Here is a 13,565-nt window from a genome sequence, read left to right on the forward strand (position 1 = left end):
CCGCCTAAAAAAAAAAAAAAAAAAAAAAGAAGAACTCTTAAGGACACAAGTGAATACTTTTTTTTTTTTTTAAGACACAGTCTCACTTTCTCTGACAACCCAGGCTGGAGTGCAGTGGCATAATCTCAGCTCACTGCAACCTCTGTCTCATGGGTTCAAGTGATTCTCATGCCTCAGTCTCCCAAGTAGCTGGGAATACACGTGTACGCCACCATGCCCAGCTAATTTTTGTACTTTTAGTAGAGATGGGGTTTTGCCATGTTGGCCAAGCTGGTCTCAAACTCCTGACCTCAGGTGATCCATCTACCCTGGCCTCCCAAAGTGCTGGGATTACAGGCATGAGCCATTGTGCCCAGCCACTTTTTTTTTTTTTTTTTTTTTTTTTGAGACCGAGTTTCACTCTTTTGCCCAGGCTGGAGCACCATCTATTGCCCAGGTCTGATCTCAGCTCACTGCAATCTCTGCCTCTTGGGTTCAAGTGATCTTCCTGCCTCAGTCTCCCAAGTAGCTGGGACTAACAGGTGTGTGCCACCACACCCAGCTAATTTTTTGTATTTTTGGTAGAGATGAGGTTTCACCATGTTCGTCAGGCTGGTCTCGAACTCCTGACCACAGGTGATCCACCTGCCTCAGTCTCCCAAAGCGCTGGGATTCCAGGTGAGAGCCACTGCAGCCAGCAAAGTGAGTACACCTTAATGAATGATGGGAACTACCACATTTCTAGAGGGAAGGTCCCAAGTATGTAAAGATGTCACTTCTTCCCAGAATAGTCTAAACTGTCATTATCTATAATGGTTAATATCAATAACCCCCTCCAGTTTTTTTTTTAAATTTATAAATTATCCTAATGCTCCCAACATGGGAATGCTGGAGAAATTCTGGAATCAGAAGAGTGACAAGATTGGGGCAGAGAATGTGGTCCTGCTGGATAAACACATGACAAAGTACAGCAGGTGACAGCCTGTGACTGTGGCATCTGTGCAGGCAGAGGAGTGGGGCAAATAAAGGCCAGCACATACCCATGTGTCCAGAGGCTTAACTGTATGTCCACTGACCCAGCTATTCCACCTCTAGCAATTTATCTTGACAAAAATAGCCACGTGCGTAAAGATGTTCATCACAGCTTTATTCAAAGTCGTGAAAAACTGGAAATACACTAGTCCAACAATAAGGGGCTTCGAGATCTTGTCCACTCCTATACAGTACCCCGTCCCTTTCTCTCTCACACACAAAAGATTGAGTGGGCTATACGTAAACTGTTCGCCTGTGCTTGTTTGCCCCCTTATTTATAAGGGGGGCAAAGTTCATGTTAGTAACTACCAGTTTACTTGGTTCCACGGCTGTGTGTGCATTATATTGTCGTTCCATGACTCACTTCACAACTACTCCCCCACCAGGGGTGATCACTCCCAATTTTTTGCTATTACATACAATAAAACAGTGAAGATTCTTACAGTGATCTTTATGTTATGCGTCTATGGAAGTAAAACAAAGTTACAATGACCACTTACTTTCTAATCATCTGTCATGTGAGAAATGCAGAAGCCACAATAAGAGAGTATTACACTCTCAGTAAAATGACCAAAGTGAAAAAGACTGACCATACCAAGTGTTGAAGAGGATGGGGGAGAACTGGAGCTTTCATACACTGCAGCCGGGAAGATAAAACGATAAAATCACTTTGGCAGCTTCTTAAAAAATTAAACATGTACCTACTGGAAGCAACCCAAATGTCCACTAATGGGAAATGGATAAAGAAATTGTATATATCCATGAACTCTGACTCAGCAGTAAAAAAGAAGGAACCTTTGATGTACATAACAGCCTGAATCACTCTCAAAATAGCTTTGCTGAGTGAAAGAAGCCAGACCAGAAGAGGAGAGAGAGGGCACATACTGTGGGACTGCATTTATATAAACTTTCAGAAAATGCAAACAAATCTATGGTGACAGAAAACAGATCAGCAGTTGTCTGCGGACAAGGGAGGGAGGCAGAGGACAAAGGGCAGGAAGAAACTTCTGCGGGTGACAGATCCACGCTCACTGTCTTGACTGTGGTGATGGTTTCACAGTGATAAACGTTATGTCAAAATTCTTTATACACTTTTAAATGCCTGAAGTTTATTGTATGTCCAATAAACTTAGAAAGAAATTTAAAAGGAAAAGACTATTTTTAAAAGATAGGTAAATGGGAATGCCTGTATGTGACTCAAATACAAGCTTGAATGTTGCTGTTCCTGTTCAAACAGTTGTGTTTTTTCTTTTTTTCCCTGAAAAATACAAGTTTAACTTAGTTCCTTCTATTAGTTTGCCCAGGCTGCCATAACAAAATACCACAGAGTGGGTGGCTTAAACAACAGAAATTTACTTCTCCCAGTTCTGTAGGTTGGGAGTCCACGATCAAAGCGCCAACAGTTTCAGCTCTCTTCCTGGCTTGCAGACAGCCATCTCCTCACTGTGTCCTCACACGGTGGGAGGTGGGAGGATGTCTGTCTCTTCCTTTTCTTTTTTTTTTTTTAAGAGACTCCTGGGCTCAAGCAAACCTCCCACCTCAGCCTCCCAAGTAACTGAGACTACAGGTGCATGCTACCACACCAGGCTAATTTTTTTTTTTTTTTTTTTTTTTGTAGAGATGGGGTTTTTCCGTGTTGTCCAGGTTGGTCTCAAACTCCTGGGCTCAAGTGATCCACCTGCCTGAGCCTCCCAAAGTCCTGAGAGTACAAGTGTGAGCCACTGTGCCTGGCCTCTTCCTGTTCCTGTAAGGCCACAGTCCTACTAAATTAGGGTCTCATCCTCATGACCTCATTTAACCTAAATCATCTGCCAAAGATCCTACCTTGATATACAGCCACACTGGGGTGAAGACTTCAGCATATGGGTTTGAGGGGAGGAGGAGACACACAATTCAGTCCACAGCACCTTCCATACCAAGGCCTGACACGGAGTTTCGAGCTCCTAATTTACATTTCTGGGCAGAATTTACATAGTGTAGCTGGGTCACAAACCCTTTCCCTCATCCATAAACTCAATTCTGTTAGGTTACTGGATGTTTTAGTCTATTTTCTGTTGCTTATCACAGAATACCTGAAACTGGGTCATTTATAAAGAAAATAAATCCACTTTTTACAGTTACAGAGGCTGAAGGGACTGCATCTGGTGAGGGCCTTCTTGCTGGTGGAGACTCTGCAGAGTCCCGAAGTGGCACAGGATATCACATGGTAAGGACGCTGAGCATGCTAATGCTAGCTCAGGCCTCTCTTCTTCTTCTTATTCAGCTACCAGTTCCTCACCCAGGATAACCCATCAATGCATTAATTTGTAAATCGAGTAACCCATTTATGAGAACAAAGCCCTCATGATCCAATCACCTTTTAAAGGTCCCCCAACCCCAATATTGTCATATTAGGGTTAAGTTTCAGCATGAACTTTGGAAGGGCCATTTAAATCACAGCACTGGAGGAATAATTCATCTCTAAATCTGGACTACCTCTATCCCCACAGCAGACCTGAAAGGAAGAATGGCAAAAATATTCCTTCACTCAAACACAAAATAAATAGACTATCCTGGCTACAAATTATTGAAAAGCACATCAGACTCTTTTCAGCGAAGAGAAATGCTCTTTTCAAAAAGACCACCTCGACCTTACAGTGTGAGTGGTCCTCACTGAGGCTGCTGTCAAGCCTGGGGTAGCAGTGCCCTTGCACATCCTCGGCTCCTTCAGATAACCTGGGGTAAGGGGCGAAGCTGCAATGTCATCAGAGCCCCAGCATGGCAACCACAACAGAATGACAGCAAAGTTATTCAGCAGCCTTTGCCACACCTTAGAAATGGAAGTTAGGGCTGGGCACGGTGGCTCACGTCTATAATCCCAGCACTCTGGGAGGCCAAGGCAAGAGGATCACCTGAGGTCAGGAGTTCAAGACCAGTCTGGTCAACATGGCGAAACCCTGTCTCTGATAAAAATACAAAAAAATTTGCCAGGTGTGGTAGTGCATGCCTGTGATCCCAGCTACTCAGGAGGTTGAGGCAGGAGAATCACTTGAACCGGGAGGTGGAGGTTGCAGTGAGCCAAGATTGGGTCACTGCACCCCAGCCTGGGCGACAGAGTGAGACTCTGTCTCAAAAAAAGAAAAGAAACGGGAGGGGAGGGGAGAGGAGAGGAGAGAAAAAGAAATGGGAGTTGGATCTGCATCTTTAAAATCCTGGTGCCAAAAGCATCAGGACACTGCCAGAGACAAATGGATGCTGGGCTGGCCCCTCTCCTGCAGAGGTACAGGATCTGGTTTAATGTGAAGCCCGTCAGGAATTTCCATCAACAGCATCCTTTCCATTTAGTCTCTTCTCAAGCAATCCAGGCCCTTATCATTCCACAATGACCCTGGCCCTGCACTTACCTGACCACCTGTGACCCTCACGGTCACAGCCACCGAGGTCATCAGAACAAACATTGCTGGAAAATGGCTAAAATCATAGCCCCAAATTTAGGTGTCACGCTCTAACAGATGAGGCCCTACAAGTGAGATGCCGAGATGAAACCAGGCACCCTGCAGGCTGAGAGGTGCAGCTCATACACAAGGAGGTTGGCAGGGCTGGTGGCCTTGTTTCAGGCCATTGAGCAATGCAGGGTCTGGCCAGCAGGGATAAGGAGTGCAGAGCTAACTGTGGCAGCAGCACCAAGGCTCCAGTGGGGGAGGAAGGCTGAAAGGACCATCCCCAGCAAACATGCAGGATACCCCCACAATGCAGTGCCCCATGAATAAGCTGGTGAAGAGCTCCTGGCACGCGGTGGAGGGGGCACAAATCACCTGGAAAGCTTTCCTGACTCAGCAGTTCTGGGTGCGTCACTGTATCACCACATACGCGCGCGCAAGCAAGCGCACGCACACACGCACGCACACACACGTGCACGCACGCACATACACGCGCACACATGCACACGCACACACACACACATGCACGCACACATGCACACGCGCACACATACACGCACACACCCCAAAGCCAAAGCTCACTAGGCTCCTGGACCACGAACAAGACTAAAGAAATCACACTTCCTCTGTTCCTCCACTAGGTGCGTGATACGAGACCATCTGGGCTTCCACCAGAAATCAGCTTTGTAAACAGATGACAGGTGGAGAGACAGCCTGCACCTCCTCATCACACTCTGTCATGGTTGAACTGTATCCCTCTCAAACTCCTATGGCAAAGCCCTTCCTGACCTCCACCTGAGACTCAGACTGTATTTGGAGACAGGTTTTTTTTTTTTTGAAACAGAGTCTCACTCTATTGCCCAGGCTAGAGAACAGTGGTGCAATCTTGGCTCATTGCATCCTCTGTCTTCTGGGTTCAAGGAATTCTCCTGCCTCAGCCTCCTGAGTAGCTGGGATTATAGGCATGTGCCATCACACCCAGATCATTTTTGTATTTGCAGTAGAGACAGGATTTCGCCATGTTGGCCAGGCTGGTCTTGAACTCCTGACCTCAAGTGATCCACCCATCATGGCCTCCCACAGGCCAAGGGATTACAAGCATGAGCCACCATACCTGGCTGGAGACAGGATTTTTAAAGAGGTAATCAAAGTAGAATGAAGCAGTTAGGGTGAGCCGTAATGCAGTCTGACTGGTGTCCTTATGAGAAGAGAAAATCTGGGTTGGGCGCAGTGGCTCACGCCTGTAATCCCAGCACTTTGAGAGGCCAAGGCGGGTGGATCACTTGAGGTTAGGAGTTTGAGAACAGCCTAGTCAACATGGTGAAACCCCATCCCTACTAAAAATACAAAAATTAGCTGGGTGTGGTGGCGGGCACCCGTAATCCCAGCTACTCTGGAGGCTGAAGCAGGAAGATCCGGGAGGTGGAGGTTGCAGTGAGACAAGATCATGCCACTGCACTCCAGCCTGGGCAACAAAGTGAGACTCCATCTCAAAAAAAAAAAGAAGAAGAAATCTGGACACAGATACATTCGGAGGGATGATCCTGTGAGGACCCTGGGAGAAGACACCATCTCCAAGCCAAGCAGAGAGGCCGCAGAGGAACCAATCCTGCCGACACATTGATCTTGGACTTCTGGCCTCCCGAACTGTGAAAAAACATTCTGTTGTTTAATTCACTCTGCCAGTGGTATTTTGTTATGGCAGCCCTGGCAGACTAACACAGACTCCAAGCTGAAGAGGGCTTATGTGAACTAATACTAGTCAATAGGGAAGAGGAGTTGATTCAGGCAGTGGTAAAAAATCAGGATCCTGGCCAGGCACGGTGGCTCAGGCCTATGATTCCAGCACTTTGCGAGGATCCCTCAAGCTCAGGAATTTGAGACCAGCCTGGGCAACATAGTGAAACCCTGTCTCTACAAAAAGAAAATACAAAAATTAGCCAGGCATGGTGGTGCACACATGCCTACAGTCTCAGCTACTTGGGAGGCTGAGGCAGGAGGATGACCTGAGCCCAGGAGGCAGAGGCTGCAGTGAACTGAGATCATGCCATTGCACGCCAGCCTCAAAAAAAAAAAAAAGGATTCCGTTGGACTCACCAAGTTTTTATTCATTGATGTATTACTTTGGTTTGTGGTCACCCAGGCTGGAGTGCTGGAGTGCAGTGGTGCAATCTCAGCTCACTGCAACCTCTGCCACCCAGGTTCAAGAAATTCTCTGGCCTTAGTCTCCCGAGCAGCTGGGATTACAGGTGTCCGCCATCACGCCCAGCTGATTTTTGTATTTTTAGTAGAGATGGGGTTTCGCCATGTCAGCCGTCGGCCAGGCTGGTCTCAAACTCCTGACCTCAGGTGATCCACCCACCTCGGCCTCCCAAAGTGCTGGGATTACAGGTGTGAGCCACCACACCAGGCCTCTCACCAAGTTTTTATGTAAAGAGGTCTTGCAGCTGATATGCAAAGGGCTAGAGTAGTTCACCAGGTCTCTAAACTCCAGCCCGTGTTCTTCCCACCACCCTGCAGCACTGATTCTGAAACACCACAATCAGGAGGCTCTGCTTTAAATAGGAGGTGCTTGTAGCTACGTGATGAAGACTCCAGAAGCTGAAGTGTGTGACACCACAGACCTCATATTGCCCTTCCTGTTCATGGCTGCTCTGTGAAACTGTAGTATGCCATCAGATAAAAGCAGTAAAAAAAAAAAAAAAAAAAAAAAAAAAACTGATTCATTTAGGACCATTACGACATTTTTTTTTTTTAAAGTTTTAATGATAGGATTTTTAAATTCAGAGTTAATTTATTTCTATGAGCCTTCATTTCCAAAATCAAAGCTGTAAATCATGCTTGGTAGAGCACTTGGGTTCAGGACTCAAAAGGCACTTGATTAAAACATTTTTCTTGGGCTGGGCAAGGTGGCTTAGGCCTGCAATCCCAGCACTTTGGGAGGCCGAGGTGGGTGGATCACTTCAGCCCAGGAGTTCAAGACCTGCCTGGGCAACATAGCAAAATCCCGCTTCTACAAAAATTACAAAAATTAGGTGGGTACGATGGCATACACATGCCTGTAGTCCCAGCTACTCAGGAGCTGAGGTAGGAGGATCACTTGAGTCCCGAAGGTTGAGGCTGCAGTGAGCCATGACTGTGCTACTGCACTCCAGCCTGTGAGACAGCCAGATCCTGTCTCAAAAAAACAAAAAAAAAACAAAAAAATTTTTTTTAATTGACAAAATGTTTTTATGTTTATCATATGCAACATATGAAATATGTATACATTGTGAAACATCTAAATCAAGTGAATTAACACATGCATTACCAATATTTTATCATTTTTGTGGTGAGAAACACTTAAAATCTATTCTCTAAGCAATTTTCTTTCTTTTTTTTTTTTTTTTTGAGATGGAGTTTCATTCTTGTTGTCCAGGCTGGAGTGCAGTGGCATGATCTCAGCTCACTGCAACCTCTGCCTCCCAGGTTCAAGTGATTCTCCTGCCTCAGCCTCCCAAGTAGCTAGGATTACAGGTGCCTGCCAGCATGCCCAGCTAATTTTTGTATTTTTAGTAGAGATGGGGTTTCATCATGTTGGCCAGGCTGGTCTCAAACTCCTGACCTCAGGTGATTTGCCCGCCTCGGACTCCTAAAGTGCTGGGATTACAGGTGTGAGCCACCGCACCCGGCCTCTCTTAGCAATTTTCAAGTATACAATACATTGTTATTAACTATAAATGCCAAGTTGTACAACAGATCTCTTGAACTTATTCCTCTGATCTAAAGAAAATTCATATCCTTTGAGCAACCCCTCCCTATTTCAGCCCGCCCTGCCCCTGACCCTTGGTAACCACCATTTTACTCTACTTCTGTGAGTTCAACTTTTTTACACTCCACATGTAAGTGAGATCACGTGGTTATTTGACTTCCTGTGCCTGGCTTATTTCACTTGACATAGTGTTCTCCAGGTTCATCCATGTTGTCACAAATGGCAGAATTTCCTTCTTTAATAAAAGGTGAATAGCATTCCAGTGTGTATATTTTGGTGATTAAAATGTATCTAAAATAATCAGGGAAAGATGATGGCTTGAAGTCTCAGACAAACCATTAACCAAAAGTTACCCTATTCCTATTACCCTATTTAGGCTGATACACCTAAAAACTATAAAAGAAACTAAAAACTATTAAAAAAAACTATTCTCAGGGCCAAGTATGGTGGCTCACGCCTGTAATCCCAACACTTTGGGAGGCCAAGGCGGGCTGATCACGAGGTCAGGAGATCGAGACTATCCTGGCTAACACAGTGAAACCCTATCTCTACTAAAAATACAAAAGAAGAATTAGCCAGGCATAGTGGTGGGCACCTGTAGTCCCAGGTACTCAGGAGGTTGAGGCAGTAGAATTGCTTGAACCCAGGAGGCAGAGCTTGCAGTGAGCCGAGATGGCACCACTGCACTCCAGCCTGGCCGATAGACTCCATCTCAAAAAAAAAAAAAGATAAACTATTCTGTAACACAGAAAAATTCTAAAAATGATACTGAAACACTGATCAAGTTTGAAAATGATACCGTTAGAATCTGTCTACAGCTTCCCACGATCTTCTGGGACGCAGTTTTCTTAATTGTAAAGAGTTGACTGGATGAATCTTCTCCAAATCTCAGGTTTATGCATTATAACATTTAGTCACCTACCTTTAAAAAAAGTATGTTGTGCTTTTGTGTCCTAAATTATTGTTTAAATCTGTATTATAAAGAATTTTACTAACTCAACTCTCAACTCTTTTTTTTGAGACAGACTCTTGCTCTGTCCCCCAGTCTGAAGTGCAGTGGTGCAATCTTGGCTCACTGAAACCTCTGCCTCCCAGGTTCAAGTGATTCTCCTGCCTCAGCCTCCCAAGTAGCTGGGATTACAGGCACTCGCCACCATGCCTGGCTAATTTTCTGTATTTTTAATAGAGACAGGGTTTCACCACGTTGGCCAGGCTGGTCTCAAACACCTGACCTCAGGCAATCCACCTGCTGCCTTGACCTCCCAAAGCGCTGGGATTACAGGCGTGAGCCACTGCGCCCCGCCCAACTCTCAACTCTTTCTTACTGAATTTCTGTGCATAAGTCCAAGAAATGTGATGATCACCAAAGCCTTAAAAAAATTCCTTTTTTTTTGAGCCAGGGTCTCACTCTGTCACCCAGGCTGGAGTGCAGTGGTGCGACAGCTCCAGGCTGAGGCTCCAGGGATCTTCCCACCTCAGCCTTCTGAGTAGCTGGACTACAGGTGTGCACCACCATGCCCAGATAATTTTTGTATTTTTGGACAGACAGGGTTTCCCCATGTTTTGCCCAGGCTGGTCTGAAACTCTAGGGCTCAAGTGATCCTTCTGCCCTCAGCCTCTCAAAGTGCTAGGATTACAGGCACGCACCACTGCATCCAGTGAAGAAAATTCTTTATTCATATCAGCTCCCGTCAGGGACCCTTGAATGCAGAAGTTGCAAGTTTCACAGAAGCAAGTATTCCTGACGATGATCAAGACGTGCTCCCTCCAGCACCATCCAAACCCTCCACATCCAGTAACGGCAGGAACTGATTTCAGGGCCAAAGATGCGTGCCTCCACGCTGGCTCTTGTGCTTGGTGACGGCCCAGGGGATTCTTGCAATGGGTGAGACAGAGGTTCCCTTGCTCATAGCCTCCCTGGGAGGAAGCTCAGTGGCTTCCCCTCCCCGCCAGAGCAAAATCTATCAGTGGCCTGACCCTGCTGTATCCCTGGTCACTCTGTCCTCTGGCTACTCCTGTCCCCTTCCCATGCCTTGGACACAGGCCCATGCCCCAGATGGCCCTTCCCGCCAGCTTGCTCACTTCACCCCGGCCTCTGCTTTAATGTCACGCTCTCAGTGCTCTCTCTGTCTAAAATAGCACTCCCTCCTCCTTCCTCCATACCCCACTTCCCCAGTTTTTCTTCTTAGCATTCAGCATCTGACATCACAGTCATCTGTCATCTGTCTCTCGCCAAGAAAGCGTCATTTCTTTCCATGAGAGCAGGGGCTTAGTGTTCAATGCCTTATCCCCAGCACTGAGGTGTTAACAGATCTTGTCCTACCACTGTCGTAGCATTCTAGGGCTGCTATAACGAAGTGCCACACACCAGTGGCTTCAACAACAGAAATGTGTTCTCTCATGTTAAATCTGAAATCAAGGAGTCAAGAGAGTGGCTTCCTTCTGAAGGCTGCATAAAGAATCTGTCCCGTGCCTCTCCCCCGCCTGCTAGGAGTTTGCTGTCATTCTTTGGCACTCCTTGGCTTGTAGATGCACCTTCCTGGTGTCTGCCTTCATCCTCACATGATGCCTTTCCTCATGCATGTCTGTGTCTACATCTCCCCTTTTTCGTCAGGACACCAGTCACAATGGATTAGGGCCACCCCCTAATGACCTTCTCCAGCTCGATTAGCTCTGTAAAACCGCTGTTTCCAAATCAGGTTACGTACTGAGGTACTAAGGATTAAGACTCCAGGGTTTTTTTTTATGGAGGCCACAATTCAATCCATAATAACCACTCAGTTGCATAAGACACCGGACAAGTGAGTTAACCTTCATCAGTAAAATGGGCCTAATAATTGCACCTACTGCATTTGGGTGATGGAGACAGGGTCCCTGGCAGAAAAGAAGCACAGCCCTTGCCCCTTACGTGAGCTATACAGATACTGACGTGAAGAAGGCTGGAGGCTCTGCTCATGAGCATGGGCCTTGGAACCAGGCTGGTCGGGGTCTGAGCCGTTTCTCTGCCACTGGCTGGCAGTGGCCTCGCACAAGTGGTTGAAACTGAGACGAATCTCAAGATACATTTTAAGTATTATAAAATAATGCACATCGACTCCTTAGCACGCAGTCAGCTCTCCGTGAATGTCAGCCGCCACGGGCAAGGCTGAGGTAGGGCCTGACAGCGTCACCTTTGTCTCAACTGTATCTTGCAAATTCTTCAAGGTGGCTGCTTGAACTCAATAGTTAATCACAGCAGCAGGGAATAAGAAATGAGATCCAAGAGGAGACCGTGGTGGGATTCCTCAGGTAACACCTCTAACAGAAAATTATGTCTTTTTTTTTTTTTTGGAAACAGGCTCTTGCTCTGTCACTCAGGCTGGAGTGCAGTGGCACGATCATGGCTCAATGAAGCCTTGATCTCCTGGGCTCAAGCAATCCTCCTACCTCAGCCTCCTGAGTAGCTGGGACCACAGGCATGTACTACCACGACTGGATAATTATATATATATACACATATATACGCATAATATAACATATAAAAATATATATATATACACACACACACATATTTTAGACAGAGTCTCACTCTGTCACCCAGGCTGGAGTGCAGTGGCGCGATCTCAGCTTACTGCAACCTCTGCTTCCCGGGTTCAAGCAATTCTCCTGCCTCAGCCTCCTGCGTAGCTGGGACTATAGATGCGTGCCACCATGCCCAGCTAATTTCTGTATTTTTAGTAGAGACAGGGTTTCACCATGGTGGCCAGGGTGGTCTTGATCTCTTGGCCTTGCGATCTGCTGGTCTCGGCCTCCCAAAGTGCTGGGATTACAGGCGTGAGCCACCACGCTGGGTCTAAAATAGAAATTTCTTCCAAAAAGATACACAAATGCCCAATAAGCACATGAAAAGATGCTCAAAATTATTAGTCATATGGAAATGCAAATCAAAACCACAGGAGAGTTCTACCGGTGGAATCTGATGGCGTGATGTCTCACAGAAAGTTCTCCACTCCCAGACATGGGTCCCTCTGCTTCCTGCCATGGGAGCACAGATATAGGCATCGTGGGAAGGTAAAGAGCTTGCCTAAGGATGACCCTTCCAAGCTGGTCAACATCACAGCCTTCCTGGGATACGAGGCTGGCATGACCCACATCACACGGGAAGTCGACAGGCCAGGATCCAAGGTGAAAGAGAAGGAGTTGGTGGAGGCTATGACCACTGTGGAGACACCACCTATGGTGGTTGTGGGCATTGCGGGCTACGTGGAAACCCCTTGAGGCCTCAGGACCTTCAAGACCATCTTTGCTGAGCACATCAACGATAAGTGCAAAAGGCATTTATCTAACAACTGGCATAAATCTAAAAAGAAGGCCTTTACCGAGTACTGCAAGAAATGGCAGGATGAGGATGGCAAGCAGCAGCTGGAGAAGACTTCAGTAGCGTGAAGAAGCAATGCCAAGTCACCCGCGTCACTGCCCACACCCAGACGCGCCTGCTTCCTCTGTGCCAGAAGAAGGCCCAGCTGTTGGAGAGCCAAGTGAACAGAGGCACCATGGCTGAGAAGCTGGCCTGGGCCCAGGAGGGGCTAGAGCAGCAGGTACCTGTGAACCAAGCGTTTGGGCTGGACGAGATGATCGACATCATCGGGGTGACCAAGGGCAAAGGCTACAGAGAGGTCATCAGTTGTTGGCACACCAAGAAGCTGCCCCACAAGATCCACCGAGGCCTGTGCAAGGGGGCCTGGATTGGGGCATGGCATCCTGCCCCTGTGGCCTTCTCCATGGCATGCATTGGGCAGAAAGGCGACCATCACCACTGAGATCAACAAGAAGATCTATAAGATTGGCTAGCGCTACCTTACCGAGGACGGCAAACTGGTCAAGAACAATGCCTCCACTGACCACGTCCTGTCTGACAAGAGCATCAACCCTGTGGGTGGCTTTGTCCACTATGGTGAAGTGACCAATGACTCTGTCATGCTGAAAGGCTGTGTGGTGGGAACCAAGAAGCAACTGCTCATTCTCTGCACGCCTTTGATGGTGCAGACCAAACGGCGGGCTCTGCAGAACACTGACCTTCAGTTCACTGACACCACCTCCACGTTTGGCCATGGCCACTTCCAGACCGTGGAGGAGAAGAAAGCATTCATGGGACCACTCAAGAAAGACCAAATTGCAAAGGAAGAAGGAGTTTAATGCCAGGAACAGGTTCTGCACCTGGTGGGGCCTCAATAAAAGTTATCTTTAAAATATTATTAATTTAAAAAAACCACAGGGAGAGACCACTTCACCCCACTAGGATGGTCATCATTAAAAAAAAACAAAACTGAAAATAGCTTGGGCATGGTGGCTCATGCCTGTAATCCCAGCACTTTGGGAGGCCAAGGCGGGTGGATCACCTGAGG

At 47.0% G+C, this 13,565-nt stretch overlaps 1 protein-coding gene and 1 pseudogene across 2 annotated transcripts in view; one reads left to right on the top strand and one right to left on the bottom strand.

The window, feature by feature from the left end:
* DOP1B (DOP1 leucine zipper like protein B) overlaps nt 1–13,565 on the bottom strand; it is a 125,525-nt gene that overhangs the window by 99,921 nt on the left and 12,039 nt on the right. The window lies entirely within an intron of this gene.
* Nucleotides 12,148–13,356, top strand: LOC111527030 (annotated as a pseudogene).

The sequence above is a fragment of the Piliocolobus tephrosceles genome, chromosome 19 (assembly GCF_002776525.5).
Source record: "Piliocolobus tephrosceles isolate RC106 chromosome 19, ASM277652v3, whole genome shotgun sequence".
In the NCBI taxonomy this organism is placed as follows: Eukaryota; Metazoa; Chordata; class Mammalia; order Primates; family Cercopithecidae; genus Piliocolobus; species Piliocolobus tephrosceles.